General features: G+C 41.2%; 1 long non-coding RNA gene across 1 annotated transcript in view; it reads left to right on the forward strand.

Moving 5' to 3' along the window:
* Window positions 1-8: 8 nt before the first annotated feature.
* LOC140195017 (uncharacterized) overlaps window positions 9-12,302 on the forward strand; it is a 41,554-nt gene continuing 29,260 nt past the window's right edge. The window contains exon 1 of the long non-coding RNA XR_011885342.1: window positions 9-335. This is a non-coding gene — a long non-coding RNA (uncharacterized lncRNA). The remainder of the gene's footprint in view (window positions 336-12,302) is intronic.

The raw sequence follows: 12,302 nt of genomic DNA on the forward strand, positions 1-12,302 counted from the left end.
GTACAAAGATGTGGCGGTCAGGGAGTGGATTGTCGCCTGCTGGTTGTATCAGATTGCCGGTGCAGGCTGGTGAGAGAGGGGATTATTGTCGGTGCGAGAGTGGGAGTAATAAGGTCAGTGCAATAAATACATTGCAGTGATGCTGTGCTCCAGCAAATACAAAACCAAACCAACCTAACCCAACCCAACAGGAACAGTCTGAACACGAGAAATTCTGCTGGTGCCAAAGTAACATACACGAAATGCCTGATGAACTCAGCAGGCCAGGCAGAATCTGGGGAAGAGTAAACAGTCGATGTTTCGGGCCGAGACCCCTCATCAAGACTAGTCTGAAGGTGAATTTCAACTTCAAACCGGTGCTCAGTAAAGGTCAATATAGATTGGTGCAGAATGAAGCTCTGTAAAAATAAAATCAAATATATAGGTCATGTGTTATTTCACCAAAGCTCTCAATTCCCTGACTTTGTAAAACTTTCTTTTCTTCCTCTTTAAATATCCCCGGTGATCTTGCTTCCCTGACTATGCAGGGTAGAAAATTACAGAAATTCATAGAAGCTTCATACAAACCTCGATTTTAAATGAACGTCCCTTGATACCCCCCCCCCCCCGTTTAAGATGACCTAATTGAAGCATGTGGACGTCTAACCTATTCTGCTCTCTAAAGATCGTTTATGTTTCAATAAAGGGCATTCTTACCTTTCTTGTGGGTGTTGTGTTGTTTAAGAGCGAGGTTGTTTCACCCTGCTGTACACTTTTATAACACTTGCTTTATACTTGGACAATATCACTGCTTTCTCAACACTAAGAATGATAGTTATAACTCATCAAAGGTCTGAAATATCTCAATGAAGTTGCGTTATATTGAACCAAGTAAAATATAGCCACCATATATTTTATTTTCTGTCTACCCAAGTACTTGCTGCATTCAGCTGTTACTTTTTATTTGTGTTCAAGAACCCCAAAACCTCTCTAGTTTTCTCCATTTAGATAATAGTCTGTCTTTGGATTCCCTTAACAAGAATTGTAACCTCACACTTCCCCACATTAAACTCTGTTTTTTCCTTTTTCCTTCTTTCATCCAAACTATAACTCTGAGGTGATATTATAGGGAGAGTGTAAGTATATGGGTAAGTATACACATTATATACTTACCCATCTATCTACATTTTCATCTAGGTCATTTATATACATCACATATAGCAGAGGTCCCTTGAGATTTATACTTGAGTATAAAAGTAAAATGAGATTGTATAGCATGAGAACACACTACGATATTATAAAAATCATTTCACATGGCTTGATAAGCTGGATGTGGAGGTGATGCTTTCTGTGATTCAAGGTAAGGGTTCAGCCATTCGGAACAAAGATGGAGAGAAACTTCTGCAGCATGTTAGTAGTGAATCTATAGTATTCTCCACCCAAGAGACTTATACAGATTTTGTTTTGCTGAATAATTCAGGACGTTATTAATTTGTATATTAAGGGAATCAAGGGTCATGGCATTAGTCAAAGATTAAGGTCCCGAAGTAAAAGTGTGGTATGATCATCTTGAATTGTGGAGCAGGCACCAGGGGCCAAATGACCTACTCTTATGCACATTATAGTAAAATGCAGCGGAATAGTGCAATTTGTCCAATGCAGTGTAATTACCAGGATTTTAATAATGTGTAATAGGAGACTCATGAAATTTATGGAATTCATCCTTTCATTATAACACATATCAGTGCAATCATAAATGCTATCCTTCATATTAGAGCTGTACAACAGCAAATGAACAGTGACCTATAGTTAACATTTGCATTCAGCTTTGCATGCTCATAATGGGCCAGTGTGCTAGCTTCAGAAAGCTAGTGACAAATGGTCATAAAATATTACAGCATTACCATTTTTATGATAAATAGGAATATAACATCATGGGACAGATGAAAAGTGCAGAATAGCTGGTTTACTGCCTGACCCCAATCTGAGTTTCAAACTCTACATTCATTCCATTTCCAGTTCCCAAATGTTAGAATTTACTTTAATCCAAAGCAGTAGGTGACAGGGGTGAAGAAAGAATGAAGAACATTTGCTGGATAATGTTTCAGGTAATGCAAACGAGGCTGGAGAGGGACCTCAAGTGACTGCAGCGGGTGAAATTTAGGTCAACCTTGGCTTCCATCGAAGTTCAAAGGAAATTTTCAGCATCTCTGATGGGAAGAAAGCGGGAGCAATCCTGGGCAGAAAAACTGATTTTCAGGATGACGACTATCCCTATCTCTCCAGTTGCTAATAGAAAAGGTTTTCTTTAGCTAGAAGTCTGAAATATCCTTTTCCTCCAATTCCCAATATATTTCAACTTGGCCAAATTGCTGTTGTTTATAAAACACTTGCTTTATACTTGGAGAATATCACTGCTTTCTCAACACTAAGAATGATGGTTATAACTCATCAAAGGGGCTGAAATTTCTCAATGAAGTTGCATTATATCTAACCAAGTAAAATATAGCCATCTTATTTTCTGTCCACCCTGTAAATGTGAATAAAAATGCTTTAAGGTGCACATTAACAACACATTGATTTAAATTAACAACTGATCAGCATACCATTGTCACTAAAGCACAGACATTGCAACTATCCATGAACAATAGAGGAAAGGGAAGGCATGTCAGGGAAGCAACAATCAGGGGAAAGACCTGTAATTTGAATACTGTACACAGAATACTACCAATTCTCCAACTGTAATACTGAACTGCCCCCACCATTGTAACTCCCTGGCAACAATCAGGGGAAAGACCTGTAATTTCAATACACAGAAATACTACCAGTTCCCCAACTATTACTGAACTGCCCCCACCATTGTAACTCCCTGGCAACAATCAGGGAGTAATTTCAATACACTGAAACACTATCAGTTGCACTTGTGAGCCATAATACTGAACTGAACTGCCCCCACCATTGTAACTGTAAACATAAATTTGCTGGATCAAATAACGACAGCACAAAAAGATCGTTACTTATTGTTTTCACCCGTTTATTTCTTCAAGCTCAGCCGGCGACTGAACTTGGTCTGGACATCAGGGGAGAAGCATTCGCATCCCTCCAATAGTTCAGCAAGTCCACTGCCTGATGTCAGAATTGTTAGAAGTTATAAGGCCACCGATACAAAAGAACAATCAGTTTAATAAGCAGTTTATCTGGCATAGTTTACATTTTGCATTTTGTTGTTTGATTGTTTGTGGTTTTTGTATTGCTATATTTTTGCTCTATTCTTGGTTGGTGTGGCTGTAACGAAACCCAATTTCCCTCAGGATCAAGCAACACACATCAAAGTTGCTGGTGAACGCAACAGGCCAGGCAGCATCTGTAGGAAGAGGTGCAGTCGACGTTTCAGGCCGAGACCCTTCGTCAGGACTAACTGAAGGAAGAGTGAGTAAGGGATTTGAAAGTTGGAGGGGGAGGGGGAGATCCAAAATGATAGGAGAAGACAAGAGGGGGAGGGATGGAGCCAAGAGCTGGACAGGTGATAGGCAAAAGGGGATACGAGAGGATCATGGGACAGGAGGTCCGGGAAGAAAGACGGTGGGGGGGGGGGACCCAGAGGATGGGCAAGAGGTATATTCAGAGGGAGAAAAAGGAGAGTGAGAGAAAGAATGTGTGCATAAAAATAAGTAACAGATGGGGTACGAGGGGGAGGTGGGGCCTTAGCGGAAGTTAGAGAAGTCGATGTTCATGCCATCAGGTTGGAGGCTACCCAGACGGAATATCAGGTGTTGTTCCTCCAACCTGAGTGTGGCTTCATCTTTATAGTAGAGGAGGCCGTGGATAGACATGTCAGAATGGAAATGGGATGTGGAATTAAAATGTGTGGCCACTGGGAGATCCTGCTTTCTCTGGCAGACAGAGCGTAGATGTTCAGCAAAGCGGTCTCCCAGTCTGCGTCGGGTCTCGCCAATATATAAAAGGCCACATCGGGAGCACCGGACGCAGTATATCACCCCAGTCGACTCACAGGTGAAGTGTTGCCTCACCTGGAAGGATTGTTTGGGGCCCTGAATGGTGGTAAGGGAGGAAGTGTAAGGGCATGTGTAGCACTTGTTCCGCTTACCCGGATAAGTGCCTAAACAATCCTTCCAGGTGAGGCAACACTTCACCTGTGAGTCGACTGGGGTGATATACTGCGTCCGGTGCTCCCGATGTGGCCTTTTATATATTGGCGAGACCCGACGCAGACTGGGAGACCGCTTTGCTGAACATCTACGCTCTGTCCGCCAGAGAAAGCAGGATCTCCCAGTGGCCACACATTTTAATTCCACATCCCATTCCCATTCTGACATGTCTATCCACGGCCTCCTCTACTGTAAAGATGAAGCCACACTCAGGTTGGAGGAACACCTTATATTCCGTCTGGGTAGCCTCCAACCTGATGGCATGAACATCGACTTCTCTAACTTCCGCTAATGCCCCACCTCCCCCTCGTACCCCATCTGTGACATTTTTATGCACACATTCTTTCTCTCACTCTCCTTTTTCTCCCTCTGTCCCTCTGAATATACCTCTTGCCCATCCTCTGGGTCCCCCCCCCCCGCCCCTTGTCTTTCTTCCCAGACCTCCTGTCCCATGATCCTCTCGTATCCCCTTTTGCCTATCACCTGTCCAACTCTTGGCTCCATCCCTCCCCTCCTGTCTTCTCCTATCATTTTGGATCTCCCCCTCCCCCTCCAACTTTCAAATCCCTTACTCACTCTTCCTTCATTTAGTCCTGACGAAGGGTCTCGGCCTGAAACGTCGACTGCACCTCTTCCTACAGATGCTGCCTGGCCTGCTGCGTTCACCAGCAACTTTGATGTGTGTTGCTTGAATTTCCAGCATCTGCAGAATTCCTGTTGTTTCCCTCAGGATCAATGAAGTTTATCTATCTATCTATCTATTCCAGCCAAGTCAATGGACTATTGATACAAAGCGATCAGTTTGATAGACGCTCCAGCCACTTCAATTAAGAAAGGAATGTCCTGTCTAATTTCCATTAGGTACTGCCTTTTGTCAAAACCAAAAGGTGTGAAAAGCCAGGAGACATCTTATGTTGATCTGTGTGAACTTTACTCCTTATCTTGCTCCAAAGAAGCAGCTGTGAGACATTATACAAACACTCTGCAGTCACTCACAAAATACACAGACGTAGTGGGTACTTAACCCATTATTTACAGGAATCTGAGAATCCCCCAATTTCCTTACACTTTATCATAACTCCCTAGCAACAGTCAGGGGAAAGACCTGTAATTTCAATACACAGAAATACTACCAGTTCCCCGACTGTAATACTGAACTATCCCCACCATTGTAACTCCCTGGCAACAATTAGGTTGCAAACAGTTCTCAAGGGGGATATGCATCGTACACAGGAATTCAACTCAGTACGTCAACCACAGTGTCCAATACAAGTCACTCCTTCTGAAAGCAGGTGGACATTCCACTCTTAAAGCCTGAAAAATGATTCTCAGCAAACATAATTATTTCCAAAGCAAACTTATTACAGTTGCAATTAACCTTTAGGGAAAATTTAATACTTTTCCAACTTTTGAATATAGAAACTGATAGACAGGATAAAACAGCTTGTTCTCTAGTCTGGCCCAAAGTTAAAAGTAAACTTATTGTCACACTGCATATATGTCACCATATACAACCCTAAGATTAATTTCTTGTGGCATTAACTGTAAATACAAAGAAACACAAGAGGAACAATGAAAGACCATACCTAATGAGACCGACAAACGCTAATGTCATACCTGTGACAAACTGCAAATACAAAAAGAGGAAAAGCTAATAATAAATAAATATTGAGAAAATGAGATGAAGAGTTTTTTAAAGTCCAGTCTATAGGTTGTGGGAACAGTTCAGTGATGGGGTGAGTAAAGTTGAGTGAAGTATTCTCCTCTTGTTCAGGAGTCTGATGGTTGAGAGGTAATAGCTGTTCCTGAACCTGTTGGTGTTCCTGTACCTCCTTCCTGAGCAGCAAGGAGAGAGCAGAGCCTGAATGGTAGAGATCCTTGATGATGGATGCTGCTTTCCTGCAACAGCACTCTACGTAGCTATACTCAGTGGTGGGGAGGGCTTTATCAATGATAGACTAGGCAGCATCCACTGCTTTTTGTAGGCTTTTCCATTCAAGGGCATTGGTGTTTCCATACCAGGCCTAGATGCAACCAGTCAATAACTTCCCCACACATGTATAGAAGTTTGTCAAAGTTTTAGATGACATGTTTTAGACACAAACTTCTAAGAACATAGGGGTGCTGCTGTGCTTTCTTCGTAATGATACATCCTTCGGAATGTTAACATCAAGGAATTTAATGTTTCTGATTAAATTGTTTCCACCTCTAATCCCCCGATGAGAGCTGGATCATATTCCTTCAGTTTCCTCCTCCTGTGGTCAATAATGACCTCCATGGTCTTGCTGACATTGAGTGAGAGGTTGTTGTGGCACCACTCAGCCAGATTTTCAATCTCCCTCCTACATGCTGATTTGTCACCACCTTTGATTTGGCCAATGACGCACAGTGGTGTCATCAGTAAACTTAAATATGGCATTGCAGCTGTGTTTAGCCTCACAGTCATAAGTATAAAGCGAGTAGAGCTGGGGGCTAAGCACGCAGCCTGGTGCTCCTGCTGTGATGGTGATTGTGGAGGAGATCTTGTTGCCAATTGAAACTGATAGGGTTTGCAAGTGAGGAAATTGAGGATCCAGTTGCACAAGGAGGTATTGGGGCCTAGGTTTGATTAGTTTTGAGGGAATGATAGGGGACTAGCTTTGAGGGATGAGATGACCTATGTTATTATGGTTCAGCTAAGTACAGAATTCTTCCAAATTTCACCGTCCACCAGCTGGTAGTCACCTACTGGGAAAGGGAAAGAATTTTAAGAAAAAATGTATTTCTGGTATTCAGGAATTTCCCGTCAAACCCAAAGGTGTTAGGTTATGTTCTTATATTTTGATCATTTTTTCTTTTCTTGAAAGGTTTATAGATTAGGTTTTAGGCTTTAAAAATGGGTATTAAATGAACATATGTCAGGCCAGGAAATGTTGAACCTACAGTGAGTTGTAGCCTTTTTTTTATCAAACACGACACTCATTTATGATGGTGGATATTTATTCTTGACCTGCAACTTGGGTGAAAATATGAGAAAAGTTGTGGGGGTTCAGGTGACAGGTTAGAGTTAAATAATGTAATTAACAGGCAAGATGACAAATCACTGAGTGGGAAAGGAGTTAAGAGTTAGCCTACTGTCTGCATACACAAGGGGAACATAGCATCACCAGAAATCAGCCAGTCTACTAATTAAGCTTAGGCAACTCAAGAGATGCTGTAGATGCCGGAAATCTTGCGAAACACACACAAGACGCTGGAGGAACTCAGCATGTCAGGCAGCATCTGTGGAGGGGAATAAACAATTGATGTTTCAGGCCCAAGCCCTTCATTAGGACTGTCATGAGTGCCAAGGTTATCAAGGTTGGAGATCCGTGCAAGTCCAGAAGTTGAGACCTGAATTTCAAACCTGTGATCTTCATGTCCTGGGGAGAAGTCCAAAGTCAGAGGCCTGATGTCTGCAAGTCTGAGAGCCTGGTGCTAAGGACTGGAGGCTCAAGGGTGGTCTGTCCTAGGATGGGAAGCCTAACTGCGTGTGTGAGTGACAGGCTGGGAAAAGGGTTTGTCTTGCTGTTGTTTTTTTTATTGTTGTTGTTGCTTGTGTCGTTCTGCTGAACATTATGGGCATGCTATGTTGGTGCTGGAATGTGTGCCGACACTTCAGGGTTGTCCCCAGCACATCCTTGCCTGTGTTGGGTGTTAATGCAAAAATGCATTTCACTGTATGTTTCAATGTACATGTGATATATAAATCTGAGACCTGAAACATCAACTGTGTATTTGCCTCCATAGACGCTGCTTGACTTGCTAAGTTCCCCCAACATTATGTGTGCAATTAACAGTAGGCAACCTGTTCGATCAGAATCAGAATCAGGTTTATTATCACGGGCATGTTAACTTAACAGCAGCAGTTCAATGCAATACATAATATAGAAGAGAAAAAAAATAATAAATATAAACATTTGTCATTTGTAAATAAATTACAGTATACGTATATTGAATCGATTAAAAAACGTGCAAATAAAACAGAAATACTGTATATTTTTAAAAAGTGAGGTCATGTCCAAGAGTTCAATGTCCATTTAGGAATCGATGGCAGAGGGGAAGAAGCTGTTCCTGATTCGCTGAGTGTGTGCCTTCAGGCTTCTGTACCTCCTACCTGATGGTAACAGTGAGAAAAGGGCATGCCCTGGGTGCTGGAGGTCCTTAATAATGGACACTGCCTTTCTGAGACACCACTCCTTGAAGATATCCTGAGTACTTTTTAGGCTAGTACCCAAGATGGAGCTGACTAGATTTACAACCCCCTGCAGCTTCTTTCGGTCCTGTGCAGTAGTCCCCACCCCCCTCCCCCCCCACCAATACCAGACGAAGAAACCCAGCAGCTATCCAAGACCACACCAATCCTATGGTATTATGGTGTTAATATACTCAGTTTATTAATGCACAGGATACTGGCATCACTGGTCAGGCCAGTATTTCTCCCTCAAACCTGGATGCATCAAAGCTTAAAGTATCTGATTATCTACTTTCTTGAATTATTCCAGTGTGTGTGTGGTGAAAGTATCTTAACAGGTCCATGAGATAGAGAGTTGCAGGATATTAACTCTAATGATGAATGCACCACACTGTGGTACCAAGTCAAGATCACATTTGTGTTGGAGGTGGTGTTGTTTCACATTCCTTGCTGGTGCAAACAATTTCATTATCTAAGGAACTGCAAAGAAGATCTGAGTGCAGACAGATTTGGAGGCCACTCAGGTGATGTGGCATTTGATGATTTTAAATTCAATTTTACATTGCCATTCAGCTAAGTAACATTCAAATAATCAAACATCTATCTACTTTAAAATTATTTATAGATTGTGCTTTCAATGCACTTGAAGAAGAGAGGTCTAAAAACCTCACAGCTTTCTGAAGAAACAAAACCTTGTGATCACAGGCAGAACATAGAAACTGCATGCAGAGTTGGAGAAATTGTGATGATTCTCAACACAGCAAAGTTTGATGGAGAGTTGATAGATGTTTAAAATCATGAGGAGTTTTGATAAAGTATATGAGTAAGAACTACTGCCGGTGGCAGAGCAAACAGGAGACAAACTTAATGGAATTATCAGGAGAATCAGGGTTGACCAGAAAAAGATGTACATTGCTTAAAGGAATGGTTAGATGCAGATTCATTAATAACTAAAAAATGAATTGGATAAAAACATCAAAGAGAAATAATGCAAAGATTTTGGAGAAAAAGCAATGAAGTGGATCTAATCTGAAAAGTTTTCAAAGATTCTTTGCAAGTTTTATGAAATAAACATCATTTTATGTTTCAGTGATATAAACATGAAGTTGTTCGGAAAATGTCAGCCATAACTGAACACTATACACAGATGAAATCAGCATTTGGAAAAATTGGCAAATTTCTTCAAGACATTGGAAAATAAAAAAAATTGCTGCAATAATAAGAATTGCTGCTGAAATGAAAACAGAACTTGCCAGGTAACAATTGGTCAGGTAGCAGCAGTGGAGAGAGATACAGAATTAACATTTCAAGTTGATCGCCTTTTATCAAAATGAAGGACCATGTACCTGAAATGTTAAGTGTGTTTCTCTGTTCACAGATGATACCTGAGCTGTTAAGTATTTCCAAAAATTTCACGTTTTTTTTCCAACACATTGCTTCCTTTCCATATCAGAGAGGAACCTTAGTTATAACATTAATATGCTGTGCTGATGCCTCCCTTTGACAACCCTCAAAGTTATCTAAAAAGGAATATAGTCCACACAGCAAAAAATGGCAAATTTCTGCTTCCCAACCTCCCTGAGTTTGACTCCTGGAATGACTGAAAAAAGGAAGTCTTTTCCCTCCTTTGTACATGTGTTCTTGCACCATTCCAAAATTTGAAATTCCTTCCAAATCTATGTATGATGTAATTGCAGCTTTAAGAAGCTGTAGCTGCAACTTTAACCTCCTACTCTGGATTTCTGCCCATGATATCTGGCATCCGTGGACTTGTCCAAATCAGTAAACTTGAAGATGTTGAATGACAAAGGCCTACGTCATTCAGCATCTTCAAGTTTAGTTCTACATGTGTCATCACATGCCTTTAACAGCAAATCAGTTCTATTAATTTAAATGTTTTAGATCTAACTTTAAAACCTTACTTTTGTATTTATTAAGACTTACACTGTTCAAATTCACCCAGAGAAAGCTGTGTATGTGTTCAGTTCAAGTTAAAACTAATCTGGCAAACCACTCAACATTCTTTTTACATTGGAAAAGTGTCTGATTTCAGTGAGACAAGAGGTTTCCACTTGCAGAGCCAACTCCTGATTCATTATCTTCAAAAGCTTCTCATGGGATGGCTTAGTGCAGTGTCATTGAATACAAGTATGAATACAGCATTGTTCTGTGACATCAGACATCTGTAATAAATATGATTTTATTATTAGGCCTTTTTCAGTAATACATTTTCCTGGCTGAATTTGTTCACCTCTTTTTGTATTTACAAGAAACATTTAAGGAGCCTTCGTGACTGGAAACATGAATGCCTGGACACATAACACTACAGATTGAGGGCAAGATCCATTCAGTTTTTACTTGGTGAATTCTTTGAAGAACTGGAAAATGGACAGATTGAATAGAAGGAAACTAAATGAAGACTACATCAGTTCATATTTTCCTGTACCTTTAACAAGTGGTTCATTGGGAAGACCTTAAAGTGTTGCATTTTCAGCAATGAAACCTCTAAAAGAGCCAGCTTAGCCGTAACTCTGCACAGGAATAGGACCTTTGGCCCATCACATCTATGCTGGCCATGATGCCAATCTAACTAATCCCATTTGACTGCACACGGGCCATTTTCCTCTCTATTTCTGCCTATACATCTGTCTGTCTAAATGTGTCTTAAGCTTTCTTATTGTATTTGCTAGGCCCAGGCTATAGAAAGTATGACTGCATGAGTTTTCATATTTGGACAATTCCTCAAAGATAAAATTTACCGTGATGAATTGCTTTGAGAGGTTGGTCATGGCCAGAATCAACTCTTGCCTAAGGAAGGACCTGGACCCACTGCAATTTTCCTATCTCTACAGTGGATGCAATCTCACCTGCTGTTCACTTGGCCTTGGATCACCTGGACAATAGCAATACCTACGTCAGGCTGCTGTGTATTGATTACAGTTCAGGGTTTAACATCATCATACCCTCAGTACTAACCAATAAGCTCCAAAACCTGGGCCTCTGTACTTTCCTCCGCAACTGGATCCTTGACTTCCTCATTGGGAGGCCACTGTCAGTGCAGATCAGAAATAACATCTCCTCCTCGCTGACAATCAACACTGGCGCACCTCAAGGTTGCGTGCTTAGCCCACTGCTCTATTCACTTTAAACCTACGATTGTGTGGTTAGGCACAGTTCAAACACCATCTATAAATTTGCCAGTGTCACAACTATTGTTGGCAGAATTTCAGGTGGTGACGAGGAGGTGTACAGTAGTGAGATAGATTAGCTGATTGAGTGGTGTTGCAACAATAATCTTGCACTCATTGTCAGTAAAACCAAGGAATTGATTGTGGTCTTCAGGAAGGGGAAGTCAAGGGAACACACAGTAGTCCTTATCAAGGGATCAGCAGTGGAAGGAGTGAACAGTTTCAAGTTGCTGGGTGTCAACATGTCTGAAGATCTATCCTGGGCCCAACATATTGATGCAATTACGAAGAAAGTGCAACAGCAGCTATCTTTCATTAGGAATTTGGAGAAGACTTGGTATATCACCAAATATTCTTACAAATTTCTACAGATATGCCATGGAGAGCATTCTAACTGATTGCATCACCATCTAGTAATAAGGGACCTTTACACAGGTTTGGAAAAAGCTGCAAAAAGTTGTAAACTCAGCCAGCTTTGTCATAGGTACTAGCCTCCCCAGCATTGAGGACATCTTCAGAATGCAATGCCTCAAAAATACGGCATATGTCATTAAGGATCCCCATTCACCCAGGACACGTCTCATTGCTACCATCAAGGAGAAGGTATGGGAGCTTGAAGACACGCATTCAACGTTTTAAGAACTGTTTCTTCCCCTCAGCCATCAGATTTCTGAATTGGCAATGACCCTATGTACACTACCTCACTATTTCTTTCTTTTTTGGAACCTCAGATGATGAGAGGCATTGATCGTG

Source organism: Mobula birostris, chromosome 3 (genome assembly GCF_030028105.1).
Source record: "Mobula birostris isolate sMobBir1 chromosome 3, sMobBir1.hap1, whole genome shotgun sequence".
In the NCBI taxonomy this organism is placed as follows: Eukaryota; Metazoa; Chordata; class Chondrichthyes; order Myliobatiformes; family Myliobatidae; genus Mobula; species Mobula birostris.